The sequence below is a fragment of the Podarcis pityusensis genome (genome assembly GCF_964106645.2).
Source record: "Podarcis pityusensis genome assembly, chromosome: 14".
In the NCBI taxonomy this organism is placed as follows: domain Eukaryota; kingdom Metazoa; phylum Chordata; class Lepidosauria; order Squamata; family Lacertidae; genus Podarcis; species Podarcis pityusensis.
In genome coordinates this window covers 31385813-31409139 of record NC_138039.1, presented here as the reverse complement: position 1 = coordinate 31409139, position 23327 = coordinate 31385813, and the positions used below count along the sequence as shown (strand labels likewise).

The window sequence follows — 23327 nt, the reverse complement described above, 5'->3', positions numbered from 1 at the left end:
ATGAGAAGAGAAGACTCCCTGGAAAAGACCCTGATGTTGGGAAAGATGGAGGGCACGAGGAGAAGGGGATGACAGAGGACAAGATGGTTGGACAGTGTTCTCATGGCAGTATGAGTTTGACCAAACTGCGGGAGGCAGTGGAAGACAGAAGTGCCTGGCGTGCTCTGGTCCATGGGGTCACGAAGAGTCGGACACGACTAAACGACTAAACAACAACAACACATTGTATCAATAACATGTTGCAGAACACACCTGCAAAAAGACTCCAGTCTGAAGCGGTCGTCTGCCATGACATCTCATTCCAAAAATAACTGTATTTGCAAATTCTCCATCAACATCCACACGCCGTTTCTGCCCATTTCAGAGAATAATATGTACTAAAAAGAGCCTTATTGTATCAGAAGGACGATCCATTTGGTTCAGTATTGTTGAGGCTTTGTGAACACTGTATCCAGAAAACACATTCAAAGCACATTCCTTCCCTCAAAGAATTCTGGGTCCTGCACTTTACCCCTCGCAGAGTTACAATGCCCAACAACCCTTAACAAAATACAGCACCCAGAATTCTCTGAGGGAAACAATATGTTTCAAAAGTGCCTTAAAGTTATAGTGTGTATGCAAGCTTGAGCATGGAAGCATAAATGGCCAATAAGCATTGATAGACCTCTCCAGTGCCATGAATTTATGTCGGCTCCTTCTTAAAGTTACCTAAGCCAGTAGCCACAATCAAATCCCACAAGCTAATTGCATGTCGTGTGAAAAAGTACCTTCTTTTTCTCTGCCCTGAATCTGCTGCCAGTTAATTTTGTCAGATGACCGCAAATTCTAGGGTAATGAGAGAGGGCAAATGAATTAATCTCTCTCTACAAATCCACAGTTGGTTTAAACTGCTGACAGTATAATACAGCATGATAGCTAAGATTTCATGGCCTCCCTTCTGATAATGCAGCACAGCTGGGCTAGGTAAACAAGTCTGAAAAGGCGCTACAGACATAACTAGGCATTGAAGAGGGTGTGCTCATATACCAGCCTATTAAGTAATTTAGGCTGCAATTCTGTACTGTACTCAGTTGCCTGGGAGCAAGCCCCATTGAACAAAGTGGGACTTACTTGTGATGAAACATGTGGAAGATTGCACTGCACATCCAGTTAGACAGGTCCTTGTCTCGAGGAGCTTACAATCTATAAAGCTTAACAATAATGGAGGGGAGGGAAAGGTAACACGAGCTCAGAAAGACCTCTGTCTCGAAGTCTAGAAAACTGCTGACAGTCAGTTTAGGACATTGGCAGCCAATGTGGTTGTTGGACTCTAACTCCCATCAGCCCCAGACACTGTAGCTTGTGGTCAGGAATAATGAAAACTGGAGACCCGTCAAATCTGAAGGGTACCAGCAGCCCACTGGCTACTCATGGTGTACAAAATGCCAAGCTAGATGGATCAGTCGTTTGAATTGGTATGTCAGTTTCGTACATTTGTGGACTGGATTTATCTAAGCCTCTTTTAAAGCTATTCTAGCTAGTGCATGGGTTCATATTGACTGAGAAAGATGGGATGCAAATGCTTTCAATAAACAAGCAAACAAATGAATAATGATTTGGGGTGGGGGGAGGATGAGAAGCAACCGGTGCCTTTCTGAGTTGGCTGTTCCTGGCCTAGATATCTGGCCTAGACATTAGGTGTTGAGATGGGCGAGCCTGTCAATTTCTGTTTATCTCAGTTTCTCCTTTTCCCTATTTGCAATTCTTTTAGGAAAAGTCCTTTTTTAAAAAAAAAATGATATTTATTGAAAAATTTTTAGAATTGCAGAAAAGAACACAGCAGAAAAAGAAAAAAAAGAAAACAAAGAGAAAACAAACCACATCAAACAATGTAGATTCAAAAAAACAAAAATACACCACAAACAGATAAAAACAAATCCATCATTCTCGAAGCCTCAACTTTCATTACCTTCTTTCTTTGACCTCCTCCTCCTCCCTTTTTTTGTATCCTAGTTATTAATTATCGCAGCAAATCCTTTCCATATTTCATAATATTCTGTCATTACATTACCTTAATCTATTTTCATCTTATCTTATAGAAAACCTTAAAACTTAAAACTTAACTCTTATTTTTACCAACTTCTCATAACCATAATATTCTTACCTAATTCTTTAGACATTTTTGCTAGAGCCAAGTAATTTCGTTCCAACATTTTTCTAACATTCATCAATTTTATAAAACAATCCTAGTAATAAAAAGAAATAAATAAAAGCAATCCAATCTTCATCCAGTGTCCCTTCCTCCTGGTCCCGGGTTTTGTCAGTCCTCTTTATCCCATTGATCTAGCGCATTAACCTGGTAACCTTATATCCGAGGCCCTTAAGTCTCTTCCATGTCCCTTCCACAGCTCTTCTTCATATTCTCCTTTCACACGTGGGAACTCCAGCTTGGTAATGTTTTTGACCCTTTTCAACAAATCAGCCCCTTTTCCAAACTCCAGACTAAACTCCATGTGGTATTTAAAGACATGTTTCAGAATCCCTCCAAGATCTTTTAGGAAAAGTCCTAATGAAAATCGGCCAGCATTTTAGTGTGAATTTTTCTTAATATTCAGAGACTTGTATGCAATTCCCTCTAATATATACATCTTTCAGTGTGATTTTCTGTGTTTTAATGCATGGTGTGTGCTATTTCCAGTAATATATACATTTTAATGCACTCTTTCCCATAGTATATGCATTTTTGCCCCCTTTATTTAGATAGCGAACTGCATCACATCATTTGAAGAGGTGTGAATTTAAAAGGAGGGCTGTGTTTTGGTTTGCATATTGTTTTGGGACATGCAGCTTAGGTATATTTACTTATATGTGCAAACTGAACCACATTTCTCCTGTCCCCTAGTTACGTGCATCAAGCAGGTTAACATTTGACCCTAGATTTTACTGGCTTAAATGTGTTCAGCTGTTCCCTTGTCAATTTCTGAATAGCCCAACCAAACTATGATGCACATCTGCCAGGTTCTACAGCTAGATCATCACTGATTTTTTAAATTTTTTGGTAAGGGATTCAATTCTTAGAAAGGACAGTATGCTCCCTCAAAAGGGAAAAATGATTTATTTCAAAAGCCAGGTTCTTTCAATAGGCCTTTGACAGTTAGGACCGAGAAGTGTACCCAAAAAGTGGAATAATGCACCATTCAGAATTTTAATAGCCTTCAGGAAGCTAGTTCAGGGACAGCACCAGAGAATTACGAAGCATGGGACATGATCCATAAAGTCCATTTGGCGAGCATGATGTGCCAATCTGTATTTATTACAACCACCCTCTGATGCATCTACAACACAAATGGCCAGATTTATATGCTCTAATGGTCCCACAATAAGAAAAACATGTGGTCTTTATCTCCCCTTTCTGCTCAAAAGAATCCCTCCACATACTTTCTGGGCAATGCCTTGTCTGGGTTTAATCACAGGGGAGCAAAAACGAGCATTATTAAAAAATAAACATATTTTCAGAAGCAAGCAAAGGGTTGGAAGATTGATTCAGCATGGAGACAGGACATAATGGGAAGCAGGTTCCTTCTAATGAGGACTACTGGGATGCAAAGGCAGGCAGGCAGAGCCACCCATTTAAAAAGTTACGGCAATTCTGCTCAGCAGTAGGTTGTTTGCTTGCTATCAGTTTCTCTGTTTTGCAGCGGGGGGACCTGGGTGAAATCTACACACATATAAAAATGCTGTGAAAATGCTTTTTTAAAAAAACGTTTTGAAAAATATATTGAATTTGTCATGGCTCACCATCACCATCTAGTGTCACATTTGTGTATTGCACTTTACAACACACTTAAAACATTTTATTTGCAGTTGTATAGCTGAATCCTGGGTGTGGAGAACCTCAGGCTCTGGGGCAAAATTTGGTCCTCAAGACTTCTCCATCTGGTCCTTAGGGCTTTTCATAGGCCACATCCTCTCCCTAATCACACACACCATTGCCAGCCACACTTCTGCCTTGCACCCTCCTTGGGTGTTTTTGCTTGGCTGTGTTCTTAGACTCTGATGATGCCTCTTACTTGTCTGAATGGAAAATAGAATGTGCGTAGAAACCAGCCTATTTTTTCATGTCACAAAATGTATATATTGTATCAAAACCTCAAAGCAGTTTTTTAAAAAAGAATAAAACAATAAAATTATCAGTAAAGAACAGTTAAGCGCAACTATTTAAAACATTCAAAAATGATTAAAATCACCAGTAAGCTAAAAATCAGGTTTAAAATATAAGTCAACATTCTATGTGTCTGGATAGAGAAGGTGCCTTGCCTGATGTGAATAGGCATGGAGTCCAAAGTATGGGTGATGTTACACTAAGATATCAGTTTCTTACAAGTATAGAATGTGTATTATGTTGCACTTACAAATAGTGCTAGTGTCACAGAATGAAGCAATCGTGGGGGGATATATGTGGGGGGTTTTTGAATTAATTTTTATTAAGTTTTCCATTTTTACAATATTAAAGCATAACAAATAACATAATTCACAGTTTCAAAATTTCCCCATTCCCCTCAGACTTCCCTCAACCTCCCTCTCTGGTTTATTTCAAAATCATATCATTTCCTGCATATTCCGTTTTTCACCCATTTTTTTGTACTTGTAGATTATATGATTTTTGCTAATTGTATATGATTATTCATATAAGGGGACGCGGGTGACGCTGTGGGTAAAACCTCAGTGCCTAGGACTTGCCGATCGTATTTGAATCCCCGCAGCGGGGTGAGCTCCCGTCGTTCGGTCCCAGCTCCTGCCCACCTAGCAGTTCGAAAGCACCCCTAAGTGCAAGTAGATAAATAGTTACCGCTTTATAGCGGCGTTTCCATGCACTGCGTTGGTGCTGGCTCGCCAGAGCAGCTTTGTCACGCTGGCCACGTGACCTGGAAGTGTCTTCAGACAGCGCTGGCTCCCGGCCTCTTAAGCGAGATGAGCACGCAACCCCAGAGTCAGTCACGACTGGCCCATATGGGCAGGGGTACCTTTACCTTTACCTTTTTATATGATTATTCAAAACCTGCTAATGAGTCCAATTCTTTGCATTGATTCTTTATGTAGGCCGAAAATGGTTCCCATTCTTTCTTAAATGATTTTTTATCCTTATTTTGAAGTCTTTCAGTTAGTTTTGCCATTTCAGCATATTCCATAGGTTTTTCTTGCCATTCTTCTTTGGTTGGTATTTTATCGTTTTTCCATCTTTGTGCCAGTAGCATCCTTGCCGCGGTTGTAGCTAACTTGGGGGCGTATATGTGATAAGGCAACCTTGAACTGAGATTACTGAGAAGGTAGGTCTCTGAACTTACTGTACACAGGTAATATCTACATTCATTGCTCTCCTTTTTGCCTCTGGCCCAACCAACGCTAGCATGTGGCCCAGAAGGGAATGTGGCACTCAGGTTGAAAAAGCCCCCTCACCCCTGCTTTAGCAAAACAATTCATTGTTTATATGCACACACAGCAAACCCAGAGAAGTTGTAGTGTGGATTCACACATGCATTTAAACCACATTTAGGTGTTATAGATCCAACATAGAGCGACACAGGAATGGAACTGCACAAAGTAGCTGCACTCCCTGTTGTCATTTGCAGACACAGGATGTCTGCAGGCAGGGGCTCAACGCATATGAAAGCTTCTGTGCTCCCCAGAACCCCAACCATGCTGGGTCCATACAAAGGCTTTCAGCAAATACATGCAACTTCAGGTTTTATGCTATGCACGGATTTCTGGGGGCAGGGCTACTCAATGCACTTGGTGGCAAGGGCGTGGCTGCTCAGTTTAGCCATCCTGTCCTCCAGTGGTGAACCTGAACAGGATTATATTTTGCTCATTTTTAAAATACTTGAATACTGTATACTTGATGACTTCCAATTGAAAGGCAAAGTAGATAGGACCTGTATGTTTAAACTCAGAACTCTAGAGTAGCAACATTCACTTGATTGATCATTTTTTAAACTGACCATCTAAAAATGTGCAATCAGTGCAGATGATAACAATAACAATAACAATAACAATAACAATAACAATAACAATAACAATAACAATAACAATAACAATAACAATAACAATTTATTATTTATACCCCACCCATCTGGCTGGGTTTCCCCAGCCACTCTGGGCAGCTTCCAACAGAATATTAAAAATGTGATATAACATCAAATATCAAAAACTTCCCTAAACAGGGCTGCCTTTAGATGTCTTCTAAAAGTCAGATAGTTGTTTATTTCCTTGACATCTGATGCGAGGGCGTTCCACAGGGCGGGTGCCACTACTGAGAAGGCTCTCTGCCTGGTTCCCTGTAATCTCACTTCTCGCAGTTATGGAACCGCCAGAAGGCCCTCGGAGCCAGACCTCAGTGTCTGGGCTGAACGATGGGAGAAAGCTGCATGACATCAAGCAAGACCATTGATTCATCTCACAGTATCGTCTGCACTAACGGGCAGCAGTTGTCCAGGATTTCAAACAGGGGACATTCCCAGTCCTAGGGACTGAACTTGGGACCTTCTGCATGAATCTATCACTGAGCTGTGACCCTTCCCCAAAAATTAGGATGCTGTTTCCCTTTTTTTTAATTTGAAAAAAATATTATTTCTTATACAGGTATTTCAAAAAATGTGTAGGTGTCCAGTATGGTCTGCTAAGAAGTATGCACACCCTTCATTTATACTCAGGAAGGAGATACATCTTCTAAAATGATGCCTGATGCTAGAAAACACAAGGCGGAGGTCATGTGAAAACAAACCAAGTGAGCGTTGTGCTTCCAAACCGCCCTTTTGACTCAGACCCATATTAGTTGAATTAGCTGATCAATGAATTGATTCATTGACTAAATTTTGCATGATCCATTGATTAAGATTGTTCAGCCAGGGGACTGTCTTACAGACTTTCTACCACGACACAGAACACAGGTGGGGGAACCTGTGGCTCAGGAGCTACAAATGGTCCTGAGCTCATTTTATGTTGCCCCTAAATGCCTTCTGCACTTGGGGCCAGGATAGTTGGTTAATTCAGTTTGTACCTCAGTTTGGAGCTTGTGTCTCTAAGCACTGAGACTTGAACTGACTGGTACGTATGCCGACTGGTTTGTCACACAGATGCAAGGCCCACATTGCCTGCATTTAGGGATAGGGGAGAAGTTGGATTTAGTTCTCATTTAAAGGCAAACTTATCTCATTTTTCCTTTTCAAAACATTAAGCACAAGCTGAAACAGAGCTAGCCTTCAGAAATCACAAATCTATGGCTGTTGCAATGGACTTCTCCAGCAAGGCAACATGTACAAAAATGCACACACTTGGTTAATGTATGCATGAAAATGCTTGTATTATTAAAAATAACATATACAAATTATATTAGGGAAAATGGCATACAAAAATGTGTGTATTAGGGGAAATCCACACTAAAATGCTGATGAATTTTCATGGGGACTTAAAATTCTTTTTTGCATACTGATGTAGAAATGTGGAGAAGTGAAATTGAGACAGAAAAGAATGAGAAACTGAAATTGACAGATTTGACAATTCCTCGCTAGAATGCAACTTCAGTTTCGTTTGTAGCTTCTGTCCTCCTGCAAAACAAACACACCCCACAAGTGCTGCAAGAAAAGTTGTAAGACACATTAGTATCTCACATGAAAAGGGTCTACAGTCCTCCCTTGTGCTGGAAGAATGCACCTCTTTGTCAGGCAGAAACTGGGCACATGTTGTTATTGTATTAAGCCAGCCTGATAAAAGCTATCATATAATCTACACCACCCACCTAGCAGGAAAACATGGGAAAATGCAGCAACATTTTAAAGAAACAATTATAATCATGCACACACTGTTGATAAGAAAGGAGACAAAGTTTGAATTTGGGAAGCAGACCCCCCCCCAAAAAAAACAAAGTATGTCAGGTACAGCTCACCTGGGAAAGATCACAGTGCCCAGAGGTTTTAACAGGAGTCATAAATTGCCTTAACAAACATGCATCATTAGTCAATTTGGATACTGAAACATGAGATTTATTTAATAGGCTGCAATCCTATATCCACTTACTTGGGGGTAGGAATGTCAGAGAATTCTGGCAACAAACAGAAACGGGAACAGAAATGGCTGATGTTTGCTTATTTGTCCCATATCCAGAATGGAAATAAATCCAGTGAATATTATATTGTCGTTGCTTTCAGTCCACAAATGATACATGACATTCACATTGCATTTCCGTTGCATTGAAATAATGGGGGTGGAATCACATAATGTAAGGTTACCAAATTTGTTTCAATGAATCCAGGGACACTTTTCAACTTCAGTAGGAATGATAGGATTTTGTCAGGCGACTGATTTGTAAATCCAGGGACTGTCCCTGGAAAACGGGGACGTCTGGTAACCTTATTAATGACAATATGATTTGCACAATTTACATGAATTACATCATTTTGCCACAGCTGACAGCAATAATGTAGTTTTGGGTGGAAGATGAACTGCAGTGGATCAGAAACAGTGCTGCATATGAGAGATAACAGTGCCTCTTTACATCCCTACCTGGCCCACTGAAGTCATTGAGACTTTCTTCTGAACAGACATGTATAGGATTTTGCTGTAAGGCAGTGATAGCCACCAACTTAGATGACTTTAAAAGAGGATTAGACAAATTTATGGAAGAGGTTATCAATGGCTGCTAGCTGAGATGGTTATGCTCTGCCTCCATGGACAGAGGCAGTAATGCTTCTGAATACCAGTTGCTGGAAATCACAGGAGGGGAGAGGGTTATTGTGCTTGGGTCTGGCATGCTAGTTGTGTACAGGCATTTGGCTGGCTCTGTGAGAGCAGGATGCTGGACTAGATAGGTCATCGGCCTAATCCAGCAGCCTTTCCTTGCATTCTTACTTGCAACTCTAAAATTGACTCTGACCAGTTGACTGAAGATTTAAAAGTTGAAGCACTAGTATAAATCTTCCACCTAGTTTTAACTTAGGTCCATATATTGCAGGCATCTTTTCCTCCTTGGGGAACACCAGGTTGAGTGGGCGACATTCTGAATGTGGAAAAATACTCAGAAAGGTTGAAGAAGTCTCTTTCTCCCTACACAGAACGTCTCCAACAGATTGCAACCTATTTATTTAGCTGCTTTAGGTTAAAAAAAGGCATGCTTCACTGCAGCTTGACTGAGTGTCATGAGTTTCACACATAGATTGGTTCTAAGAACTGTTTAGCAAATTATGGGGAGCAAACCTGCATTTGCTATTGAGGGGTAAACTAGATTCAGGCTTTGGAGATTTGGGATCAGGTTTCATATCTCTAAACTGGATTGGGATCACCATGCTGCAGGAAGGGTTAAACCATCTCCCTTCCATTTTCTGTTACTTGACTCACTTGACTCAGGCTGTAATGACTTAACTGTTACTTGACTCACTTGACTCAGGCTGTAATGAGTCTTATTGGGGAGAAACATATAGGTTTATAGATGTGTTCCCTAACAGGACAAAGTAGCAGGTTTGTGGGGTGTGCTAGCAAAGGGTGATTTGCACTGAGTTAACCCTTGCATTGGGTTCACCATTGCTTTGCAAGTGCCTATTCAGTCCCAATCTAATATGCTCTTTGCCCAACTGCTTCTAAAGGGAATTTAAAGAGATGGGATATAGAATAATGGTTCTCCATGATCATCTCGATTTGCACTGTACCAGTGAAGCCTGGGTTTCTGACAAGCATATCTATTTGAAACGGGTGTTTGTCACATCTGAATGCCACATTTTAAGGAACCACATTTAAAATAATCTTAAGTGTACACCTTAAATGTGCAGTAAGTGAAGAAGCCCTAAATTAAGCATGAACAATGTCAGAAATACATACTGGATATCAAACACTAGTGAGTTTTACACACACACACACACACACACACACACAAGCCCATGTTGCAATTTTCTGATCTGTTCCACCCATCCACAGCCAGGCTCCCCAAGCGAATAAAAGATTTCTTCAAAATCAACACTACATGGGAGCCACAAGAACAAGTTTTCCTTTGTTGTGAATGCTATAGCATTATTTGCTGTAGGTTTTTTTTTTAAAATATACATTCTAAATTAGGTCTGTGAAGGCATGCTTCATCTTTAATTCATCACTCTCAGCTGAAAGAGATTAGCAATGTCTAGCACGCACCCCCTAGTTTGGTGCTGACCTCATCAAGTATGGCCTGAAATTAATTAGCCTCATTCATTCCAAATGGGGAGAAAAAGGATAATGGAGCAGTATTTTTAAAGATGACCACCACAAATTGCACAGAGTGTGTTTAAAAGTATAGCACCCCCTTCTCAAACACATGCATTGTTTCAAAACCATCTAGGCTAACAAACTTACTAGCTCTTGCAAAGTTATGCTGAAATTAGCAAGAGATCAAGATAGGAGGGCCCGGTTATATTTAGGAAGTTTGTTTACTTGTAACAAATAAGCTGAGAATCAGAGTACCTGGAATAATTGGACCGAGATGCGGTTCTGTTTTGGCTGGACTAAGCACATTAGTGTATGTGCTGTAGGCAGATCAATGTGGATAGAGCTACATGAGGCATCCCCAGATGTAGTTGGACTGCAACTCTCATAATCCCCGAGTCAGACAATTGGTCCATCTAGCTCCAGTACTGTCTACACGGACTGGCAGGGGCTCTCCAGGGTTTCAGGCAAGGGAAACTCACAGCCCTACTGGGAGATGCCAGAGGTTGAACCTTGGACCTTCTGCATGCAAAGGAGATGCTCTGCCACTGAATTAGGGTCCTTTGTCCATCTATTACATCTTTGGAAATTCCTCTACATTCTCACAGGAAATGGTTTTCATGACATGAAACAGCAATTCTAACTTGCAAAGGGCGAAGGGACTGTGTAGGAATTAGCCAGGAATATTGAACAATTGCAAGCATTATCATATGAAGGAGTTATTGAATACTCCTGGGTCTCCCCCCCCCCCCAATTTTGGTAAAAGAATGTAGAAAGTCCTCATATTTCTCTCTCTCTCTCTCTCTCTCTGCTGTAGCAAAGCCGTAGAAAATTATCAGCAAGAAATGAAAGCTGTCTCTTCCATCTTTGGTTTAATTAACACAGGTATTCCAATTGAACTCCATTTATCAAGCGATCATGGATTAAACAGTAACTCAGGGCTGACAATGAAAATGTTACCAGGAGGGCGGTGAAGAATAGATTGAAGAAAACCAAGTGAGTGACTTTGCCATTGTGGGCAAGAACGAGCTTGTGTAAATATTAGCTAGGAAACATGGTTCTTTTATTCAGATGGAGGGATTGTTTTGTTTTTGCAGCCTGGAAAAGTTGGTTTGCCAGTCGATGCATCTATTCATTAACACTATGAATTGTGACTGGTTTTGTTTTTTTAAACCCACCAATCTTTTTAATATATCAGTTTCTCAGCTAAAACCCATAGACTTTTTAGTGGAGTTCCTGAATAGGAAGAGGCAGCAATGCTTTGGAGGCATAGAGGGGAGAAGATTGCTCTTGTGCTCAGCTCCTGGCTTGTGAGTTTCCTACAGGCTTCTGGTTGGCTACTATGACAACAGGTTGTTGAGCTGGGCTCAAAGTCTAGTAAATGGCACAGCCTGAATTTACTGCTATGTGACTGAATTCCACCCAAATATATTGGCAGCCTGGAAGCATCCTTCATCCTTCATCCTTTTGTGTTCTTCCCCCTCCCTAAAGGCATTTTGCACACCCACACATTTTGAGGTGTGGTGTAGCGGTTAAGAGCGAGACTCGTAATCTGGGGAACCGGGTTTGCGTCTCCGCTCCTCCACATGCAGCTGCTGGGTGACCTTGGGCTAGTCACACTTCTCTGAAGCCTCTCAGCCCCACTCACCTCACAGAGTGTTTCTTGTGGGGGAGGAAGGGAAAGGAGAATGTTAGCCACTTTGAGACTCCTTTGGGTAGTGATAAAGCGGGATATCAAATCCAAACTCTTCTTCTTCTCTTCTTCTCCTCAGCCTGTTGTTACCTCCCTCTTACAACAGGGATATTATAAGGCATTTTCCTTCCACCTGGTATATGTCACATGTAGCAGTGTTTCCATTCTGCTGCATTTCGTCTTCCACTAAAAACAATGTTATTTTTCTTGGCAAAATCCAGCCATAGGAACTAGTGAGATGAATAGCATAAGCTGAACTGTAGCAGAATGGAAAAGGCTCTGGTTGTGACAAACATAGGATGGGACAGAAATCATTGCCTCCTTACTTCCCTTCTGGGCTTTAGGGAAGGCCTAAGCAGGCCACATGTGGCCTGCAGACTGCTCACCTGTGAGCTAGACAAAGGAGCCCCTAATAATGAGTAAAGGCATTTCAACAACAACAACATCATAATTAGTAGAAGGAATAAGACCAAAGAGTGTGTTAATGTTGATTTTTCCTCAGTTTACTGGGGTATCCCCCAAGCACACATTGCAGTAAAATAAACACCTGCCAGCCATATAGAGAAGCAAACCAAGCCTTTCCCTTTCTTCTTTCCAGTCGTCTTTTTTAAAAAATATATATAAAGGAAACAGAATCTATAATTGTAGATGCTTATCTGCAACAGCTGTCTCTGAAGGAAAACACTAGAAAAATGGCTGCTGGGATGATGTCGCCAGTGCAGTAGGACACTTAAGGGCCAAAAATGTGTTCCTGATAATTAAAAAAAAAAAAAGCAGCGACATTACATACTCCCCCCTCTGCCCAAATGCATTCCCTGCTCTGAATTACCTGAGCTCACTCATATCTCCTTCAGGAGGCATATCTGCTGAGCACAACAGCCTTAGGAGGGCACCTAGCCATGGAGTTATAATTAGTGAGGCTTGTTCATAATGGCTTCAGAGGGTAGGGGAGCAGTGGTGCAGACCAGGCCTGGGGGCTCGCTCTTTCTTTCTTTCTTTCTTTCTCATTCATTGCCTTGCTGGGGGGGCGGGGAGAGACATTGTGTATAGGAGCTTTGTGACACGTGATGCTACTACCTCTCACACCAGTCAAATTGGAGTGGGAGGGTTTGAAAGGAACATAAGAGAGAAATAGAGAGAAAGAGAATACCTTGGATCACTGACCATTTACCAAATGATAGGGGTGGGGAACAGAAACGCAGATTCATACACAATGAAGGCCAGAGCTGGGGAAGCTTTTCAGTTTGAGGGCCATACTGCTTTCTGAGCAACCTTCCAGGGGCCACACATGCCAGTGGTTGGCGGGGCTAGAGGCAAAGGGAGGCAGAACAATTAATGCAAAATTTGCACAGTAGGTTAGTTTTGACACTCCCTTCTGTCTCCTCCATCCAAGAAGCACAAGGCATTTACTCCAATTCAAGGACACATTCCAGAAGCAGGGCCAGTAGGAGGTGTGGTCTAGGAGAGTGCTGAGGGCCCGGTAGAGAGGCTTGTTGAAAGATGCTGCACTAGAGCATTGTGGGGAATTTAAACTGGTGACTTGCCTTTGCCAACTGTGGCTCTGTCACACGTGACCTACTGGTATTGGAAAGAGTCAACTAGAGGGCATGTTGTTTAGGGCCCTCTCAAGCCTTGAAGGGTTGGGTTCAGGATGGCCCTGTCTCCTACTTTACAGAGGACAGCCCTCTGTTTGAAGGAGTCCTCTATTTAAAGGGCTGTCTGGTCTAAAACTAGCTTAAAGCATACCCTCCAACATTTCTTCGATGAAAATAGGGATGTCCCATCCCATAATGATAATTTTACTATTTATACCCCACACATCTCATTGGGTTGCCCCAGCACTCTGGGCAGCTTCCAACATATATAAAAACAAAATAAAACATTAAACATTAAAAAAACCTTCCCTATACAGGATTGCCTTCAGATGGTTCAGGGGTTGGATAACTCCATACACTTCAACATTTCTCCAGTGAAAACAGGGACATCCTAAGGAAAAGCGGGGCATTGTAGGATCCAATCAGAAACTGGGACAGCTTCTCTAAATCAGGGACATCCCTGGAAAATAGGGACACTTGGAGGGTTTGGCTTAAAGGCAAAGAGTTATAAGAAGGGAGGGCAGACATCGCTCCCCGTCAACAGAAAGCTTCAAACTGAACAAGTGCACCAATCATGTTGCTGCAGTATTCCCCACTAGGGTGAGATACACTGCAGCTTTCAGTAGATAGCAATTATTTCTATTTTTGCATCTATTACTATACATATGTAAATTGTATGCAAATATGTGTGCTTTATTCAGTCCTCTCTTTTTTTTGGGGGGGAAGGGGTATTGCATTTCCTCTTCTTGTGGCAACCCCTAGCGGTCCCTCTAGTTGCCTACAAGGCTTGAGTGGAGTGTGGAAGAGGAGAGAGGGAAGGAGAATCTAGGGGACTTCCAGGAGAATAGTGGTGAGGACAACTTGATCTCTGTGGGACCATGCCCATAACTTGGACCTTCTCATATCAGAAACATTCAAATTGATTTCCCCCCCTTTAAAATTTTGTTTGTAATTAAAAAAATAATTACGTTGATGCATGTGCTTTAATTGATGCTGTGAGCTGCCTTGGGACCTGCCCTTGTGAGAAAGGTGGGATCTAAAATAAGCATATAATATTCTGCATGCAAAGCACCTGCTTTTCCACCGAGATACAGCCTTTGATTCATGGAGGAGAGGCTACAAAATAAGCTATTGAGAGGCTACCTTCAGGTTCAGAGGCCTCTGAATGCCATTTGCTAGGGAGCAACAATAGGAGGTGATTCAGTGATAGAGCATCTGATTTGGCCCCACGTTCAACCCCCTGCATGTCCCAGGTAGGCCTGGGAAAGGTGCCCTGCCTGAATCCCTGGAGAGCTCTTGCTAGTCAGTATGGACAATACTGAACTAGATGGATCAATGGTCTGATTCAGAATAAAGTGGCTTCCTATGTTCCAGTGATTCGAAGCAGTATATGGCTGGCCACAGTGGAAAAGAAGATACAGTGGTACCTCGGGTTAAGTACTTATTTCGTTCCGGAGGTCCGTTCTTAACATGAAACTGTTCTTAACCTGAAGCACCACTTTATCTAATGGGGCCTCCTGCTGCCGCTGCTCCGCTGGTGCACAATTTCTGTTCTCGTCCTGAAGCAAAGTTCTTAACCCGAGGTACTATTTCTGGGTTAGCGGAGTCTGTAACCTGAAGTGTCTTTAAACTGAAGCGTATGTAACCCGAGGTACCACTCTTCTGGATTAGATTGACTTCACAAAGTTCAAGAGGGAAAACACAAGGGTCAAACTATTTGAGTGAATCTTCAGGATTTTTCTTTTTTTGGGTGGAGAGTGGACAGGGAGTGGCAGGAATGAGAGAACATTCCCATAAACATTGTTTTCCTTGGAAACCGTGCAGTTTGATATGAAATCCAAACCTGATAAAATCCCAGTCAATATTAGCAATGCTAATGACATGTCCCCTCATTCCTAATTTCAAATGTTGGATTTCATCTATACATAGTTAAAAGCTAGTAGCCAAACAAAGAAAAAGTGGGGGTGGGGTGGGTGGGTAAGCACTGGGGAATCGAAGCCCATTTGAAAGAGAGAGAGACAGACATACAGACAGAGAGAGGAGAGAGAGAGAGAAGGGTGGGGGGGAAATCTACATTTTAATGAAAATATTTTCAAGCCATTTCAAATAAGAGTCCAAGAGAAATAATTACAAAAGTTTGGAAAGAAAGAGCATTAGCTTTGATAGCTTTCTCCTCTGTGAAGCAATTAAAACGAGCCATTTTTCAAATACTAAGCAGAAAATTACTAATGGACGGACTCAGAAAAGCTTTCATTTCAATCTCATGTCCTTTATTCTTCTAAAAAAAGAAAGAGGGGGGAATAAGGTGGTTTTCAGATAGATTACTACATAAAGGAGTCACTCGCTCGATGTCATAAAAACGATGGCAGCGTAGAATGACGGAGATTAACATCCAGATTTAAATCACGCAACAGTCCAGTTAATAGCGACATCTAATTAAAGAATGCATTATAAGTCTGTAATGTTGATTTGATGGAGAAAACCTCAACTTTGGAGTTTTCCATCGTAATGTACTGTTCATATAGCAGCAGATGTCCAAGTAAGACGATTCAGTTTCTCATTCCTACTACAGATATCAGTTTCTTGGGCTACCTTTAGTAAAAAAGGAATGCACCTTATACCGAGTCAGACCTAGGGACAATCCAGGCAAAGCCTTGGTTCTAAAACCAGTGTCTTGGATCTCTTTGGTCACAATGGCTGCTGGGCTATTTGGCTAATTCTGCCTAAGGCCTTGAGAAACAGAGAATGGTTATTTAGTCTTTGCTCCCTGAGACCTTGGAGACATCCAAAATACAGCCTGATAATCTCCTGGATCAGTTTGGATGGATAGATAACAGGCGTAGCATACCCCTCAACTGTCCTGCTTTGAATGGGACATCCCAGAATTACAGGAGACATTCCAGCTTCTGACTGGATCCTGGGATGTCCTGTTTTGACTCCTGTGAGAGCTCAGCCTTGAAAGGTGCGCATTTTGCAGTGTTGTGCTCTTGCACGAGTCATGTGACGTGCATGGGAGCACGACCTCGAAGGATAAGCATCCCGATTTTCCTCTGCTGCAAGTTGGAGAATATGGTGTGGTGATAGCTTACAACTGTTGGGGTTTGGTTTGCTCCAGGGGTTCATAGCAGCTCCTGAATCTGTTGGGAAAGTGCTGATCTGGGTCTTGGGTCAGGCTGAATCCTTAAAAAGGCTGGCTGAACTAAGGTCTATTTTATTATTTATTTTGTCAGTAGTGATGACATCACAGAATGCTGCATCCATCATATTGGCTTCACTTTGCTGAAGCTAAGGTTACTTTGGGTCTCAAGTCTCCATGGATGGGAGACTACCTATGGACATCTCCCATGTATACCACTTTGAGGTCATAGGATCATAGAACTATGAACAAAAATGGGATAGGAACATAGGATCACACAAAATTGCTTTATAATAAGTTAGAACATTGTTCCATCAACAGTACTGACTGATAGCAGCTCTCCAGGGTTTCAGGAACAGGGACTCTCCCAGCTCTACCTGAGGATGCTGGGGATTAAACCTGAGACCTTCTGTATGCTATGGTCCTTGTTGCAGTAGAAAGTGGCCTTCTACTGTGTGAGACCATTGGCCGATCTAGAATAGTATAGAGGAAAGGCCACCTATTAGGCATGATGTTCAATGCACTGAATCAAAGCATGCCACTTCGCATACCACTGAATACTGGGGATTGGAGAAAGGCAAAGAGGGATGTCGTTGGACCACAACTCCAGTCAGACACAGCCAGCCTGGCCAGTGGTCAAGGAGGGTGGGTGCTTTCTTTCAGCATCATATAGAGGGTAGCCCCCTTGGTCACCCTTGTACTAAGTAGTATCTGACTGGTCATTGTCAGAATCAGAAGGCTGTTCTGGATTGACTTTGCAGCAATAATGTTTTGTGTTCTTCTTGAAACAGAGCTTCTTCTTCTCTCATTAAGAACTATTTGGTCAGCTATTTAAACTGCTCGGAATCAGAGTCTTCCTGTTCCTGGGCTGGTTCCCATATTCCTCTGTGTGCCACCTGACTGAAAAGCATATGGAATAAGGCATGATAACTCAGTTCTATTCCTGACCCAGTGGCACCTCCTCAAATACAGTGACTGCTTGCAGATTCAATCGACGTCTTTTCTCCATGAGGACTAGATCATTGTCTTTGCTTTTGAAGGAAAGCAGGTAGTTCTACACCTTTACACCTTTGTGTGTGTGTAGAAAGGTAGCATGCACAACAGCAAACAGGGATTTGTAATTCCATTATTGATCTACCAAATCCCAGGGACTGTGCTGCCAAAATCTAGAAGTCTGAAACCTCCAAATAACACCAATGACCTTAGGAAGAACATGCCAGGAAGGCATTTTAGCATTGGCTAGAAGAGCATATTAAAATACAAGGCATTCGCTGTAGTAAAAACAGGGTACCTCATTCCAGCTGTCTATATATATTCCTTTCCAGCACTAAATCTGTCCAGGGACCTTTCAGAAATACTGCATTAAGCCTCATGCCTTCGCTTAGTGAATAGAAATGTGAAAAGGATGGAGATAAAAATCAGAGGGACACACAATAGCGAATGTTCTATGATTTAATCACCATTACAGCTTAAAACAGCACAGTCGACATTCACCCTTGGTAAGTCAGGGATAAATCTCTGTCTATGGCTGCCTGGAAGAGTGACGGCATGGTAACACCAGGTCCGTTGACAAAGCAGACCCCCAGAGGCGGTGCAAGGAAAGAGTTGAAGGGCACTGGAAGCTGCCTGTTTCAAGAACTGCTGTTTACTAGCAGAGAGCCCAGTCACTGCAGTGGCTGCTGTACTGGCCTGGTGTATCTGCCCAGAATCTTTGGCCAATTGCATCAGAATATCCTGGCTCCATCGCCCACATGCAGTTGCCACAGGTGCACACACAGAGGCACCTATCTTCCTGTTGAGCAGAGGGTGTACAATATACATCTCCATCATAGTGCTGGGCCAGACAGAGAGGTTTCTCTGGCCAGTACAGCCTGTGTAACAGGCATCAAAAGTGCTTTGTCTCAGCTTGGCTATGTATGCTAGTTGTTGAATGTTTGCTCTATCCCATTGACTGTCCTGCCCCTGGATCATCAAGTCAAAGGTTGGAAGGGCACAGAGGAAGACTTGGTGGGCTGCTTAGGTCTGTAGTCTGGAAGTTCCCTGGCCCTGGTCTAGCCTGACTGGTAGATGCTCCTCAGTGTTTTAGACAGGGGTCTTCCCATCCCTACATGGAGATGTCAGGTATTGAACCTGGAACATTCTGTATGCAAAGCCCACACTCTATAGACTGTTGGTTCATAGTTCACAATTGCTCATTGTTCACATAGCTCTATCAGCACGTGATGATTTATATAGCGACATAGGTAAAAGTAAAGGGACCCCTGACCATTAGGTCCAGTCGACTCTGGGGTTGCAGCGCTCATCTCGCTTTACTGGCCGAGGGAGCCAGCATACAGCTTCTGGGTCATGTGGTCAGCATGACTAAGCCGCTTCTGGTGAACCAGAGCAGTGCACGGAAACGCCGTTTACCTTCCCGCAGGAGCGGTACCTATTTATCTACTTGCACTTTGACATGCTTTTGAACTGCTAGGTTGGCAGGAGCAGGGACCGAGCAATGGGAGCTCACCCCGTTGTGGGGATTTGAACCGCCAACCTTCTGATCAGCAAGCTCTAGTCTCTGTGGTTTAACCCACAGCGCCACCCGCGTCCCTTATATATAGCGACCTAAGCAACAACAAAAAGGCTTAGATTTTGGCAGTTGCAAGGGGAAGAGGAAAGAAGGAAGGAAAAAAAGGGAGAGGCTTTAAAAGAGGATTAGACAAATTCATGGAGAATAAGGCTTTCCATGGATATTAAGCACAATGGCTATGCTCTACCTCCATTGATGAAGGCAGTATGCCTCTGTACACCAGTTTCTGGAAATTGCAGGAGGGGAGAATCCTGTTACTCTCAGGTCCTGCTTCTGGTCTTTCAGTATGCACTTGCTTGGCCCTTGTGAGAACAGGATGTTGGATTAAATGGGCCTTCAGTGTGATCTGGCAGCAAAGCTCTTCTTATGTACTGCAACTGGGGATGGAGTATGCATTTAAAGCTGAATGCACACAATTCACACGTATGAACTGAAACACAGCTATCTTTTGAAATCCGCACAGCTCTGAATTTTGCAATGCAGTTCTCCTGCCAAGTCATGGGCACAATAATGCATATACAGCGGTACCTTGGTACCCAAACAGCTTGGCTCCCGAACAAAACACCGCAAACCTGGAAGTAAGTGTTCCGGTTTGCGAACGTTTTTCAGAAGCTGGGCGTCTGACACGGCTTCCCCTTGAGTGCAGGAAGCTCCTGCAGCCAATCGGAAGCTGTGCCTTGGTTTTCGAATGGTTTTGGGAGTCAAATGGACTCCCGGAACGGATTAAGTTCAAGAACCAAGGTATCACCGTATTAAGGTAAGGAGTGCCTATATTAGTGAAAATAACATATAAAAATGCATTCTGTTGGGCGAAATAAAAAGTATCAGGAAAAACATGTTCCATAAAAATGTGTCCATTAGGCAAAATGTCATATGAAAAAATATATAGTGAGAAAAATTCACATTAAAATGCTCGTGAATTTTCGTAATTTTTTAAAAATTGCTAACTAATGTGGAGAACTGAACTAAAGACTGGAAAAATGAGAATCTGAGAGAAACCAAGAGAAGCAGATTTGCCCACCCTCAAGTAAAACCCCCATGGGGTGGCAGATTCAAGGGATAGGAAACTGCCTTATGTTGATTCAGTCCATCAGTCCACCTGCCTTTGAATACCAGATTCTGGAGATCACCAATAGGGAGCGGGCTGTTGTGCTTGTTCCTTCCCTGTTGGTTTCCCAGAGGCATCTGATTGGCCACTGTGGGGAACAGGAAGCTGTACTAGATGGGCCTTTGGCCTGATCAGGAGGCAATGTGCAAGTTCATGCAGTTACCTGTATTAAGGTAACATTGAGTTGGAGCTTTGCAAAAAACCTGCATATATCTGAAACAAAACTGAGGAAGGGGAGAGGGGAAATCTTAACATGCTGAGGAAGACGGGTTTGGTTTTTAGAAAGTTGCCCCATGCATTTGGGGCTTGTTTCTCTCTTTAAAGGGCACAATTCTTTTGCAGCTTCTTCGACAAAGAACAGATCAACATTCTTCACTGAGGTTCTGGCAAGGACAATGATGTTAGTTCACGAAACAGCAGAAGCAGTGGCAAAAGTCTTCTTGAACTGTATCGCTTTGGACTGTAAGTGGAGCGGGAGTCTGATTTTTGAATGGCCCCTTGCGCTTAAATTCCACCCCCCCAAGCGATAAACTTGCACATCCCATTATGACTTCTGAAGCCACTTCTCAGAGGAGGAAAACCAAAACAAATCACTGCTTGTCTGCATCCCCAGACCTGGAAATTTTGTCTGGCGAGATGGATAGAAAAACAAATTTCAAAAACCCCAGCCTTAAGAAAGTTCAGTGGCTACGGACTTCAGACGTGCATGTTGAGGAACATCAGAGGCACAATTCATACCTTGGAGCACTTTTCCATTATCAAATGGGATTCCCACTCCAGCAGCTTGAAAACATGCACATCTCCTTGGAGAATTTCCTCAAAGATGCGGTGCGCATGGCCTGAAGAGCTCGTATTTCTAATCCTCTTCAGAATGGTTTTATTTTTTAGGGGGGGAGGGGTGGTGGAAATGAAAAACAGCAGCTCATACTAGACAGGAGATGGAGAGGAAGGCAAAGAATCCTTGGCTGGAGAGCTGAGAAAGTGTGGCAGAAGTCAAACAATCTTGTATGAGATGAAAGCGGTTACAGACAGCAGAAATGGTGTTTCCTCCGGGGGGAAGCGACACTGCAAATTCGTTGTTCAAAGTTCTCATGTTTCATCCTAACAAATTCCATTACATTAGGAAGATTAGAAAAAAAAATTGCATTCTGTTTCCTTGGGCTGTGAAAATGTAAGCAAAATAAATTCAATGAGGAAGGGGGGAAGGAAGGGGGGGAAGAGATGTGATATTTTCCTTCTCAGTATTAGAAGGACCCCAATATTTGCACCTAGTGCAGCAAAGAAATGGGGGACGTGGGATTGCATAAGGGAGCCAGGAATGTTTTGAAGTCCGTGTTCTCTGTAGACCACATTTTACATGAACAAGAATGAAATGGAGAGACATGGGCAGGATTATGAGCTACTGTTGAAAGATTATTATTCTGAACAATTGGTCTTATTTTTGGAAAGGTTTTCAGGCAAAAAGGAAAAGGGGGGAAAGGGGGGGAAAACAAAATCCAAAGGCATGTGTTAATGCTGCTGGGGACTGAATTCTGAGTATTTTGTCACCAGTCACATTTTTAGGGAACATTTCAAGAATGCACAGCTCTTTTTCATAATGATTTTTTTGGGCACCGTTTGCAACACACACACACCCCATCCCACATTCATCTGTATTCCCCGCATTTGTTTTTGCCCCCAAATGACTTCATTTGCCACACAGCTAAGTCCCATTGGCTTTGTGGCACAGTAACGTTCTCTTTACCCTGTGTTCCCTGATTGGTTGGAATCACTTAGATGACTAATCCAAGATGGTGAAAGATGCAGCAATGAGAGGGGAAATAGCCACAAAGCAACAGCCAGGGGAAATGGCCACAACAAAGAGGATAAAAAGATGTGGCTTCTTTTTTTGGGGGGGGGAAGGCATCATAGTATGTCTGCAAAATAATTGTATAGAATACAAAATCATTGTGTAGAAACCGTAGAATATTCAGCACACTTTTAGTACTACAAACACACAACATGCTTGGCAATTAACTGATCGGATAACAAAATCCATCACGCAAGTGATTGTGCGGATATTCACTGGCAGTTTGATTGGAGCTGGAAAGCACTTAGAGTGGGCATTGCAGTGGTACTGAGAGGTCAGAAAGAGATGGAATCAAGTGGTGTTCACTGAAGGATGACCAGTGAGGAATCTGATCTGTTGGCTCTAGACAAGGGGAGGGTCCAAACATCAGTGGCAAATCATGCAGACAGTCCTAAGACTAGATCTCTGGCCTCTCCCACTTTTAAAGAGTCTCAAGTGGTAGAGTTGAGGAAGACCTCTCTCTGCTTGAAATCCTGGAGAGCTGCAGCTGCTCAACAAAATACTGGCCTAGATGGACCAGGACAGTTCCATGTAAGGGATAACTTCTGGCATCCCTGATTTCAGTCATACATTAGTTGGAAAGCACTTTCTTTAAAATGTTCATATAGCCAAGAAGATGCAAGAGTGCCCAGTTTTAGACTTCTGTCCCAGATCCTTGAATCCAACACACAATGACTATAGCTGCAATAACTCTGCCCCTGACTCAGCTGTCCGCAGCACACTCAGCATCGTAATCATGCAAATTAAATACAAATTTTAAAAATTGCCCCCATTAAAATGATCTATTAATGTTGTAAGGCTCCAGCACTTATGGAGAACGGTTCTAATTGCCTGATCTTGCCATTGGCACATCTTAAAAGACCTGGCAGATCTTGAAGATATTTACACCTCTGGGATTAATTTCATTGTAAGGAATTAACTTTTGGCAAAGCTTGGTTGCTGCCACTAGGAGGGGAAAAAAAAGGTTGCTAACATCTGCTTTTTAAAACTGTTATATTGCTGGAGAAAATGAAAAGCATTGTGCAAATTGCCCGAATAAAAAAGTAAGAATGTGCCACTTCCCTCACACATATATCACTTTTAAAAATATAGTTGAATTGCAACCAAAAAAACTAGCTGGTTAGACCAAATCAGTCTGTAAAATTCAGCCTCACCTCCTCTCTCACTGCAGCTGATC

General features: G+C 42.5%; 1 long non-coding RNA gene across 10 annotated transcripts in view; it reads left to right on the top strand.

The window, feature by feature from the left end:
* The window catches only part of LOC308463664, a 65033-nt gene that overhangs the window by 23418 nt on the left and 18288 nt on the right, over nt 1–23327 (top strand). For 2 of the 10 annotated variants that reach the window (XR_013979656.1, XR_013979657.1), the window contains exon 3: nt 11086–11196. The exons of 2 other annotated variants lie outside the window; for them this stretch is intronic. This is a non-coding gene — a long non-coding RNA (uncharacterized lncRNA). Of the gene's footprint in view, nt 1–11017; nt 11197–17437; nt 17673–20643; nt 21781–23327 lie in introns of those variants that run through there. 6 more of the 10 variants (XR_013979663.1, XR_013979664.1, XR_013979660.1 and 3 more) reach the window with 5 other exon arrangements.